The 13,029-nt window shown below is 44.6% G+C and overlaps 1 protein-coding gene across 3 annotated transcripts in view; it reads left to right on the top strand.

The window, feature by feature from the left end:
• Nucleotides 1-344: 344 nt before the first annotated feature.
• LOC120948121 (gamma-1-syntrophin) overlaps nucleotides 345-13,029 on the top strand; it is a 55,536-nt gene continuing 42,851 nt past the window's right edge. The window contains exons 1-2 of one of the 3 annotated variants that reach the window (XM_040364120.2): nucleotides 345-1,509; nucleotides 2,638-2,731. The gene's annotated coding sequence lies outside the window, so the exon portion shown is untranslated. The remainder of the gene's footprint in view (nucleotides 1,510-2,637; nucleotides 2,732-13,029) is intronic. The other 2 variants (XM_040364119.2, XM_040364118.2) reach the window with 2 other exon arrangements.

Genomic DNA, 13,029 nt, shown 5'->3' with positions numbered 1-13,029 from the left:
TAATAATAAGGAATTGGTGAAATAATATATTATTTGACCCATTATCCGTGTTATTCGCTTATCCGGGCGAGGTCAAGTCTCGAGAAGCCTGGATAAACGGCGCTCCACTGTATTTTGTTCGCTTACAAAATTGATTTTGATATGATGTTGACAAATTTGCTTTGGAGTAATCTACATTATTTTACACACTTTATACATTTTTAACCATACGTTTGACAAAGTTGAATGGTATTTTACAGATTTTAAATTAAGCTTGTTGGCTATTCTAACTAGAGTCTATCTACAATTTCTGCAACCTTCAGATAAAAAAACCCTTAATCGAATCATAACCCACCGTTGATATTATATCGCATTGATTATTGCATGAAAAGTCATCAGAAAATTGTTTAAATGCAACAAAAGCAAAAAAACGGTATTCATCTTCAAATGAAGATCCCACGTTGCTAACCCCTGACATCATCATTATCATCCCCTACCTTCCAAGGTAGCGAACGACAGCGCAACCGGAGAGCTCGCCTTCCCCAGCGAGAGCATCGGCAACGAGAGAGCGAGCAACCGTGGTTGTGTGGCTGCGTTTGTGCGTTCAGGGCCTGCTTCGCAGCAGCAGCTGGTCTGGTTCTCGTTCACGGTGGCGGATCTGCTCACGAGTTTATTCGACTTCGGTACGTTCTCGCGCGCGCAAACGGTATGCTGCAAAGCGCCCTGTTCCCAGACGTGCTCGAGGCACTGGCCAAGTAGCAGTAGCGACCTTCTTGTGTATTTTTTTTCTCCCTAAAGTTGACTAAGAACAACGATTTTGCACTGTTTTGGTGAAAAAGGGTTAAGAAAGGGAAAACTATCCTGATGAAATTCCTTGTAGGAAACAGTTTTTATCTCATTTTTGCTGTGAATTGCTGATTAAAGAGTCAAAACGTGGAATAGTGAATTTCCTTCGTGCGCAAAATTTAAACCCTGCCCTGCCCAAACATCGTGCGAGCGCTTGTGTTTGTGTGTGTGTTTGTGCGTGAAAAGTGTGTCCCATTTCCTAACCAAATGCAGAGGAAAAAGTGTTTCGTGTGAAAATTAAACCAACCGAGAAGGAAAAAGGATATCGCAACCTTCGCGCAATCAGTCGAAAAACACCCACAGCAGCAGTGTGCGTATGTGTGTGTGTGTGTTTACGTGAGTCCAGTTTTGGTGAGCGAATTTAATCGATTCCGTTTCGTGCATCAACCAAAAGCCCCGTGTGGGTGATTTTTCCAACAACCCGCCGGAGTGTGTTGTGTGCAGTAAATGGTGGAAAAATTGTGATTCCGCGTGATTTGTGCGAGAAAAAAAAGTGAATATCATACGTGTGTGAGTGTGCATTTATATGTATGTGTATGTGTGTGTGTGTGTGTGTGTGAATGTGTGATAAGGAGTGAAACAAAATCACATCAACTCACCCCGGGAAATCAAACGGGAAAACGCGCTGCTCTCTGTGTGTGCCAGCGCGTCGCCAACAGGCACCGTTGACGGGAGTTAGACAAGGTGAGATAAAAGCGAGAGCAAATTTCCCTTTTCGCGTGAGATTTCTGGAGCCTTTGAAGGAGCTGCGCTCACTAGGTTTGGGGAGGTGAGGGCATTTTGCATTTTGTGTTTTGCGAGGACAACACACATCCTTTTGCTCTTCACTCTCTCTGTGTTCTTTCTCTCTCTCGCTCTTTCTGGTTTGGTTGTCCTGCTGCCTTTTGTGGATGCCTGTTGTTTGTGGAAAATTGGTCAAATTACCTCCAACAACAGGCACACACCATAATCCCGCAACACCCGCAACACTTCCTCACCATCGATTTTTTACCATCATGTTTGGCCCGTCTTTACATACAACGTAGGCGTATGTATAAGGCGTTTGGGGTGACATTTGCAAACCAAAATCACAAACCCAAGAGCGGGTGGGATGATTCATTCTTGCCGCGAGCTAGAAATGTAATTCGATGAACCTTTTTTCTCCCCCCCTGCACGCAAGTGAGCATCCAATTTTACCGAGATTTCTGTCCGTTGTGCTCATTTTGTGATTTCGTGCAGTCGGTTATGCTGTTCAGCATAAACATCCCCGTCGACCGTCCCGACGACCCAGCCAAACTCGGCGCAGGGTGGCCTAGAAACAAAAAAAAATAATAAAGACAAAGTAAAAAAAAAAAAACAAAAAAAATCATACTCAGTCAGTCTCTCGATTGCTCGCGCCGCGACGACGTGCCCGCCCCGGCGAACTGGATAGCCTTGATGCGGGTTCCATACTTGGATCGCTCATCTCATCGGTCACTTTGTCGGTGCAAAAGCCGAACCGTAGCGCTATTTTGTGTGTGCGAGTGCTCATGTTTCGTTTGTTTTTTTTTCCAAGATGCCTTCTGAACGCGCACAGTAGGCGACGAACCCCACAGTGGCGGCGGAACATACGCTTTTGTGCTGCATCGGTGTTGCAAGTTTTTCGAGACATGTCACTTCCAAAAAAGGGCTTCAATTTTTGTGTCCTGCATCGAATCGTACCAAAGCGGTCACACTGCGGTGGTAATAATCATAAAAAATAAGCAAATTGAACACAAGCTGTGCTCGTATCGATGCCGTTCTTTTACAATGCTTCTTCTTTTTTTTTGCTCTTCCTTTTCGTCACTCGAACAGTCATCTGCAGAGCGAAAGACAAGCTCCGGAGAAGAAAAAGCACCCTCCCGAGACATCCCCAAACACCACCACCACCAGCAACCAGCATTAGAAGGTAAGTGGTCACATACGAGTGCGCACACACATATTGCATCGTAAAATAAAAGGGAAAATAATACCAACAACATGCATGGTGACTCAGCTCATGCACATGGGGGGGGGGGCTGGTTTAGGGCAACGAACGAGTGCCTTGCGTCCTTCAGGATGGATGGACCACTTCGCACCGTGATGATAATGTCGCCGGGAGTCGCCCAAATGAAGCACACCGCATCGGGCAGCAAATCTGGGTCAGTGGAAGAGCATCCTGGCGGTGGTGAAAGAAGTCTTAGCGCCACACACTATTACTCCGCTGGGTGCCGTACCCACACTCACAAGGCCCACGTGGACATCGTCGTATCGTGTACTTTACTACACACCACGGCGGAACGATGCGCTCTGGTTAGCACTATGTGTGATGGGTTTTTTTTCTGAAAGCGTAGGAAAGAAGCGAAGAGTGCATGTGGGTTCTGTTTGTTCAAGTCTTCCATTCAACCCCCGTAATCCATCGAATGCGGTCAACTGAAAGTAAAATTTCACCCCTCCATTTCTCACTCCCTTCAATTGATAAGCAATCGCTATTCTCCCGGGTGGATGGAGGAGGAGGTTTGGCAAACAGTTTGGCTTCTGTTTAGCCATCCTTTCTATGTGGAAGGCCATCGCGCCAGTTTGGCACATACACAGCTGAGTTTTCACTTTCCCTTGCAACTCGTTTCGATTTGCACAGGCTTCTCGTTGCTTGTTGCAGCTTCCAGCGAGGTCCAGAAGGAAATTGGGGAGAGGGTAAAAACCCTCTCTAACTCCCAGATGCTTATTACACCCTGCATGGCATCAATCACATGGGTGTTTCTGTTTGTGTGTTTTATTTTTCAATTTAAAATACCACTTGCCAAGTCATACGTTTCGCTTCGTCCCCATAAAAGCTAATCAATTGAATTGGAATGCGTTCGTTCGATATTAATAAACGCGTATAGCTGGTTGGCATACATTTGAGAGGGTATCGTGGGGCTGTCACTGGTTCATTGACTCTGAATTGTTGCTATAGTTTTGATTTGGATATGGTAGAAAAATCATTGATTATTTTTGGAATGTGCTTTGTTGGATTGTGGGCAAATTTGGCAGAATTATACCGCACTAACAGTCGGTTGTAGCTGCGTGTTAACTGCGTGATTGTATTGTGGAACACCAAATTGGTTTGAAACATAAAAATTATCTAATGTTTGGTCTTTAACAGGCTACACTATCATTTTATGCTTAATGCGAAGCGAAATATGTTTTCTAATGGGAAAGAACAACATCCGAACATGGCCATAAACCATTATGATTGGGACCGAGATATTGAAAAATGTCGTCATCCTTTCCTCATATTTCATACTCCTACATCAAATGCTCTAGCTCTTATTAATGTGATAAATTTCACTCGGCATTATAATCATGTAGAACACACTCAATGAATCTCGCAAAAAAGAGGGGACCAATTAAACATGATTCCTTGTGACCTCAATTTAGGTATCCCGGCCGCCTTACGCTTTGCTTAAATTGCACACCAAAATAATAGGAATCATTCCACTATTCGGAGATGGATCGGTTTGCCCGGAAGACACAGAAAAAGAGAAGAAAATTGCTCCTGCTTGAGGTGCCACTGTAGTGGTTGGTTTTTATGTGTGTGTATACCGGCCGGCTGTGGTGGTGTAATTTCAATGGTAAAAGGATCTTTCTTCCTGTGCTACCTCCACTACCCAGCTCTCTGTGATATCGAATTTCATACAATAAAATATATCGCCCGCCGGATGGTTGGTTGGTTGGTTGAAGGATGAAGAATGGTGTACTGTTTCCCATTTATGCTGCTTGTTGTTGGCATTGGAACGCTCCTTACTGTTTGATATCCTTCCGTGCGAAGCATACCATTACGTACACCAATATTGAGCCGAGCTTCCTCGTCGTCGTCTGAGGCAGCAAAAAGGCGCAATGGTAGGAGCTACAATCAGCTCACATGAAGGAGAAGCAACAAAAAAAACCAAGTGGCAACACGATGAAAGTTCTAAAGCATTCAATTACATAATCTCCCGGCCCGTATCATCACGGAGGTCTTGCCGCCCCGACGGGATGATGACGCAGCTGTAAACTATTGAAAATTCTCACCGAGGCGCGAACTTGCGCCACTTTCATCTTTTGTCGGTTTGGGTTCGTGCGCCGTGTGTTCGCTCATTCGGCGAGCGTCATGAGTTTTCTCTTTCTCTGGCAGCGGCACATTTCGCTAACGAGCACTTTAGTTCATTCATGCTTTGCTGATGGATTATGGTTCGTTTTAATTGTGTCGAAAGGTTGTGCGAACTGTTTAACGGTGAAGGCAGATCAGTTGATGAATAAGGTTGATAGCAACTCAGCAGCTTTAGATTTTTTGTTTCCATCCTTTATGATATTGTTAACAATTACACGATTTTATCGTATAACGTACGCTTGTCTTGACTGTTTGTGATTTTAGGACGCTATAAAAATCCTTCTATTTTAGCAATAAATAACACACCAAACTACATTGTTTTCGGTTGAAACATCGCAACCGAAAAAGTAAATCTCCGTTCCGTTCCGTTAATGGATAACAAATAGCCACACATAAACTACCCACTTTGCTGGCAAAAATCCGTTCTGCAACTGATGCAATTTTGCCTCCCCGAGTGGACGAAAACACGAGAAAGCACTTGACTTTGCTCTCGACGAAACATCATCAATCGATCTCGAACCAGATCGAACGCACACCCAACTTCGTTACAAGACAGCAGTGTGGCCATCTGGTCCCCACGAACCAGAAGCAAAATCTGCTTGTAAGAGCTGTACTGGAAGCATTGTAGAAATAGTAGGATGGGTAGAAATTATTCATAAAAAATATAAAACCTTCAGCGTTGCAACTTGAAAGGAAAATTGCATTATCTCAAGAAGCGCCTTTCGAAAGAGCGTCTAACAAACACGATTGCATCACACAGTTTTTTTTTTGTAATCTTTTGAATCTCCAGTTACGGTGACGTCGTTGCAATCGGACTTTCTTTTGTATTCTTTTAGCTTCCATTCCACCACCGTGCGGTGTGTGATACACTGCGTTTTTTGTTTATTGGTGCATTATTAAGATTAGCCTTGGCCTCGCTGGAAAACCGTTTGCATGTGAGAGCGAGGGGAAAAAGTCACCGCCCAGTCCCGTTAATGATAAAGCCAGCATAAAGGGAAGCTAATGAGAGGTCGTTTAGATTATACAAACTACTTTTTATGACACGCGGAAAACGCCCGAAAAAAAACTGGCCGACCCATCCGGGAAGCGGGAATGAAACGGTTCTATTATCTTGTGCGTGAACTGTAAACATATCTCCTCTCAAAAACGGTCACCTTTCAACTGTTTTTTTTTTTTTTTCATTTCTATTCGAAACACTCGTCACACGGGATTGTCGTCGGATGTCGTTTTCTCGCTGCGTGACTATTATTAATGCAGGGTTTCCCTGCCCTCTTTTGTGTTCGATAGATATTTGGCTTCGATTAAGCGAATTAAGTTCACTTTAATGGTATCACGATATCTTGCTTAGATATTTTTCTATTTATTGTTCTATTTAGCTGGTATTGATTATGCTGGAATTTGTTGTTAAGAAGCATGTAGTTATAAATTTGATCGGTAATATGTAACGTAATATTCACTTTGTTAAACATCAATCAATTCAACCTTTATTGTGAATCTCAAGCCGAGTTGTCTACTAATAATACTACTACCAGAAAGACATCTCTCTAAAGAAACAATAAAGTCAAGAAGTTATGTGCGATAATGTTGAATCGTTACTGCGTGAAATGTTGTCGTCACAGTGCAAATTTAGCTTCCGTGTGATCACAAATGACGTCAAACTAATAAATTTCAATAATTTGGCATTTAAAACAAGCAAAAGGCAAAAGGTTGGCCCATTAACTAGTGAGATTTTATTATTTTACTGCTCCGTTTTTATTATGCATAATTGCTCCATTTCAGTTATGTTCGGATATTACGGGCTACAACGTCACTCGAGTCATTTTGAGAAAAAAAATCATTATTTTTATGTCATCGAATATAATAGTTTGCTGCAAAATGTCCCACCACCCCTGTAATTAGCGGCACAATATTAAAAGCACCCATCATGACACAATCCACATTGAGGCGGGCGAGTTCCGAGGGGATGGAAACTTTCCATCAACGTTTCCGTAGCGTTCTCCGAAACTATAAATGACGAACTAACTATCCGCCCCTTCACCCGAACTCCCACTTTCACAGCTAGCCTCTCATATCTTATAAAAACGCACGATTTCGATGTTGTTCTCCCACCACCCGTGGTACGCTGCCGGTCCAGAACATGGACCCCTTGTGCTGCTTCCCAATCGCTGTGATGCATATATGATTAGATGAGGTTCCATATTTGTTCGTATGTGTTGTGTGTGTGCCTCTCTTTTGCATCATCGCCCATCATCAACATCAAACCGAGTGGACGAAACAGCTCGAAACATGCGAGATTCGTCTTCCGTGCTGACGAAACAACACACACACACACACAGCTTGCATACGCTGGACCACTTCACATCACACCCGAAACCGAGCCATGGAATGCCAAAATAAAATAACTCAAACCGAGCAACAACCGCCGAATGTGTGCTCTCTGCCCGCCGTCGTTCGATGAATAGAACGGAGCATGAAAAATTGGCTTTCGTTCGGTATTTTAATCATGTTGTTCTTGTTCTCAATCTCGGCATTGGAGCAGCACCAAACCCCAATCCCTCCGGTAGCCATAGGGGGGGGGGGGGGGTTTGGTCGGTTTGCATTTCGGAGATGTCTTTCTCCTCGGTGCCCCCGAAAGATCATAAGCGTTGGGCGCAATCCCACACAGTGCCGCCACAATATCAGTCTCAGTGTGCATCATTTACGGCAATCTGTAAAAACCATCAAATGAAGAAACATTTTTCTTTTGCCCCTCGTATGGTGCCCTCCTTCCCGTGTTCTCCCCTTTGCTAGTGTTGTCTATTGCTTCCCCGCTCGCTGTACTCATTAGTTTTCGGTCCAGCATCTCTGGTCCATCGGGTTATTATTCACCGTATTCACCACCAGGGATAAGCTGCCTTTCTTACGTGGGTAACGTCGCTAGTTGTTTTGTGTTCTCTGTGCTCTAACAAATCAACCCATTCTGAATGGACATTTGAAGCATTGCATGCTTGCGCCGTTCAGTTGGATGCTTCGTTTTAGGACCCACGTAAACACGAAGCCCGTACATTGTGTGGAGCATAACATGGCACAGATTGATGACGGTGAATGATGGGGTATAGTTGATTTGAAATGAGCACATTCCTTGACAGTGATGACGGTTTTAATTCCACCCAGTGCGTGTGTGTGTGTTCCTAACGCATTGCAAGGATCCCGTAGACCACGCGAACTGAGGGACACCATTGTCAGCTTTCTCGAGTAATAAAATACACAAAAATATATGTAAATGTGCAAGCTCCAGCGACAGGCCAACTTGACGCACTATAGAGTCCTCTTGAGTTGCTCTAAATCCCACGCATCAATATTGTATTCTTCCCACGAAATGAAATGGAAATTGTTGCAGTTGTATCATCAGTCGCTGGGGAGTAAGGACGATGCAGTAAGAGAATGCATTTGAAACCCCGATATACTTCGAACGGTGGTTGTCAAGCTGGTTGTTGCTGCTGCTGCTGCTGCTACTACTGTTGATAAGACCGTCCGCAGGCACTCGAGTAAACTCGACGGAAATCCGTACCGTACACGCTACTTCGGGAGGATGCAGTGAGTATCCTCGTACTGTATGTGCATCGTTTGCAGCTGTCCCTCGTCATGTGGAAAGAGATAGCCGTGTTTAATGACGTGTGCAACTTTAATGGGACGTACCGTGGGGAAGAAAACCCACACCCTAACAAGCACTGCAACATTGTGTGGAACAATTGTGCTCTAGCGAAAAGACATTCTGTTCCGTTCCCTGCGTTAAACATTTTATCCCCACAATTCATGCAGCACATTTTGCAACGAAAAAGCTTTCAGTGAGTTTAGCTTTAGCTTTTTGCATTATCAAGTATTTCTTCTAACGCGCATACTTATAAAGCACATTTAATTGCAAAATTATGATGATCTTTATGGGAAGAGAGAACCACACCTTCCCATCCATGACGCAGGGCCGGTGATATATTATGCGCAGAAAGCTTCGTTTCTTTCCCTCTCTCTCTTTCTCTCTCCATCACTCTACTGCTTCACCCTGATTTTCGGCTACTCTCCAACCACAAGAGAGAAGTAATTAGTTGGGATTAGTTTCTGCTCTCCCCTTCCCACGAATCCTCTGCTACCATCATCATGCAGTTTGGAGGTCAGCCTTGAGAAATGATTAAACAGCAGTAGCGAACGAAACCAACAACAAAAAAACCCCTACCAAGAACATGAAAAAGAGTAAAAAGAAACACATTAGCTCCACTATTAACCTTCCCGCGAGGATGGTGCCCCGTGTGTCTCTGGTTAAATTCCCTCCGAGTTTAAGGATAGCAGCGCATTAGTTGGGGAAGACGAGCTCAGGTGATGCGATGGTTTTGCGCTAATGAAGATTTATTTGCATCTTCAGCATTTTTTTCTGGGATTGGGATTTGTGCGCTTGGGTTGATGGATTAGCTGAGCCATAATCGTAAACGTAAAAAATGCGTTCTTTGAATCAAGGGAATTAGAATTCGATACAACTGTACAAGGCAGAGAGACGATTCCAAGATTTCAGGATGCATCACATCAAGCTTTTGTGCTGAAATCTTAAACTCATTTGAAGCATTTTTACTGTACATTTGCTCCTCTCCAATAGAGAACTCAAACACTTTCTCGACCCTGTGTCCATGACCTTCCGTGTGCCCGGCTTGCTAAGAAACGATTCGATGCCGCCGAAGCGCTCTCGATAATAGTTCTCTGTTCACTGTGCAATTTCCGGCCCCCTTTCCACTGCTGCACCACAATTATTCAACAATGTAAAAGACAATGATCCAATGGTCGCCAAATGGATCGAGCGGCGGGGACATGGGGACCCGGTGTGTGCCATTTTCAATCGTTTCGACATCACCATCATTTACCGACGGACCAACAACGCGGCAACGACGATTGCGATTTAAAAATAAACTTGCCTCGCTTTTGTCATTCGCTCGCACACAGCCAGGGCCCGCTTTTCATTACGATGACGATTGTGGAAAATTATGCAAACCCCACCACCCCGTTCAAGCACCACCTCCCAGCCTCTACTGACTGGTTCCCGACGAAGGCTTTTTTCATTTTTTGCTCTGCATCGACAACTCTGTCGCATTGATTGCAAATGTTTGCAGGGCAGGATGGAGTGAAGAAGCGAAACAAAGGTTAAACAAAAGCATAAAGCTCTTCCTCTCTTTCCTTCCAGCACATACAAAAACAAAGCTAGAACAGGGTGACACACACACATACACCCAGCGGGACCTCGACCTTTTCCCAGTGCAACTAAATATAGCAAAAGGCGCCCGTACCGTCTCCCGTGGCGGGAGGTCAGGGTCTGATCTTTGGAAGAGACATTGTGCAAAGCTTGCAGCAGACATGGTGCAGCTCAGCAAAATTGCACACCGTTTGCCTTGCTCGGGGAAAGCGGGAGCGAAGGGTGCCTTATTGGCGTCACCCGGGCCTGTTTTGTTCCGGTCCCGATTCACGCTGACACTTTTCCGGATGGTCTGGCACCGACAGCGCTTTCCTTCCATGTCGTGGGTGATGGGGGGGTTATTAAAAGTGTGGTATGGAAAATAAAACTCCGACCCTAGAATGAAAGGGTGCACTCTGCGCCGCCAGACCAATGCATACTCGCTGGAACGAGCATTAGGAAGGGGAACCGAATCCAATTTAATGCAAATTATGACCTTCTTGGAGTCTACATCGACCCCAGCCCACGCGGGGCCACCCCAGTTTGGGTTAATGAGGCAAGTTCAATAAACCTAAACAATTATTCTACCAGCTCAGCCCAGCCCAGTCAACCCTAGGCAAGCGACGAAATGGACAGAATCGACTCGGGAAGCGTTTTCGGGTTCATTTATTCCGTGAGTTTATGCGATGTAAATGGCCGAAAGAGTGCTTCCTGCAGGCTACACTTTACACAGGCAACAGCAAAGAAAATCAACCAACCAGGCAGGGCCAGGTCAGTTGCCACGGCACGGAACATGACTGCTTTATGACCATTATGCAAAGCACCGAGTACGTCGCTCACTGGGCCCGGTTGTTCCGGTGCACGGCCCCGCAGCACGGTCCAAATAAATGATTTAAGCAAGAGCAAATAGAATTCACGTCAAAAAAGCAACAATTTGCGGCACCTTTCGCCACCTTTCCCTAGGAACAGACAGTACGCTTCCATTAGTACACGGAACATGCATGTGTGTGTGTGTGTGTGTCTGTGCGATGACTTGATCCGACAGCATTATGTCATGTTCTAATATCGACGAGGCTTTGCGCCGACCGTTGCCAGTGCGCTCACGGAACCCGCCACGGAACATAAAAAAGCACTCCGACAACGTTTTTGCACCGTTGTTTACGTGCTGTTGGTGGTTGATGTTTTGTTTCTGGCAGACGGCACCGCACAAAGCAAACCCCATCGGCCCATTGTGGTTCCTCACCCCTTGCGCCATCGATGCGCCATTGTGCCGTTGACGGGCGTTGCTGGTGGAACAATTTAATCATCACACTGTTCGGAAGTGTGCACTGTTGGTTGTTGGGTTGTTTTTGGTTGGTTTGTTTTGTGAATAACCAAAAAAAACACACACACACACACACACACAAAGAAGGAACCGTACATTTACATCCGGATGAGGCTTGGAGTAACACGTCAGGGATGAGCAATGGCAAAAATTAGCTAGTAGACAATTGCCATAGCGTTTGCTATTAGTTTGGTTTGGCATTAAAATAGAGCATTTCGAGTGTTTCTGTTTCCATGAATTACAGAGTTTCTAACCAGCTCTATTGCATATGTTTCCAAGCTGTAGAATTATATATTCTTGTCTCAATCCAACATAGTCGAATGGATTGGAGTCATCAGAGATATCTATAAATGTGATCTAGTTGCTTCAAATATTTGGTTAAGGTGATGATATGGCTATAGTAACCCTGTAATACTAGTATCACCCCGTAAGGTTATAGATAATGAGAAACACCGTCGTCGAGCTTGAACAATGCGCATAGTAATACACGTGGCTCTTGAACTTGACACTGAAATAACCTTTGTCAGGTGGTGACGAAACAAACAAACAACACATTGTGAAACACATTACTTGAAGAATCAAACATTTTCGGTACAAAATGAAGAACAATTGCAACGTAATTTAATAAAATTCAATGCTCTTTGAATATGTTGATTTCGGTGCGTTTTTTTTTTATATAATAACGTTGAACCTATTGACCTCATTCACCTCCTTGATTGGGTTCCTTTTATGATTTAAATAATACAGTCGTCTAATGAAAATTGAAAAATCATATCACTTATAAAAGTTCACACATGATATTCACGAAATAGATGTGAAAATGTCACCTGTTTATGTTAATATTGATTCACTCAATACCGGAAATAAATATCACTTCATAAGCTTGTGTAAGATTGTTTATGTCTCATAAGCTTGTGTAAGAATCAAACCAACGATCATAAAACCAGCTGCTCGCCCCTGGAAACCAGGATGCGTTCAAACAATCGCTCGAATGCCTTGTGGCTTCACCGAAAAACAGACAAGAAATTTCGGTACGAAAGCCTGCCTACCCCCGGTAATCAATCCCCCTTTCTTTGTGTGCTTTCACATACACACGCCTTATCATCATTTCACCGTTCGTTTGATTATCATTATCGCCCCGTCAAACCGTCAAACCGATGGTGGCGAGCAGGCGAGCGCAGTGACACTCTCGGGATTAGCTGCGAATGACACGTTTCGCCTCGGTGGCTCGGATGCCTCTTTGCAGCATGCGTCATGCTGCGTTTTATCGTACGCCGCGGCCACCGGGATATCCAAGTTATCTCGCTTCGCTGCACGTGTCGACGGCGTCATCGCGATGGTGTTCGCCAACCAGCGAGAACAACAATAAAGGGAGAGGTAAACGAGAATGGGAGGGGAGGGCAAATTATGAGCATCATGCAAATGAGCCCGACACTACCCACGCACTTTTGAAACAAAAGCATTAAACCCGGCGACAGGGCGAATCTTCTCACTCCGGTGCGGGAGAATGTGAAGTAACGGCGAGGAACAAGGCTCGCTCGAGCTTTTAGCTCAGACTGTTGGCGTGTCTCGGGTCCTTGG

This window comes from Anopheles coluzzii, chromosome 2 (assembly GCF_943734685.1).
Source record: "Anopheles coluzzii chromosome 2, AcolN3, whole genome shotgun sequence".
NCBI lineage: Eukaryota > Metazoa > Arthropoda > Insecta > Diptera > Culicidae > Anopheles > Anopheles coluzzii.
This window is presented reverse-complemented; position numbering and strand designations above follow the sequence as displayed.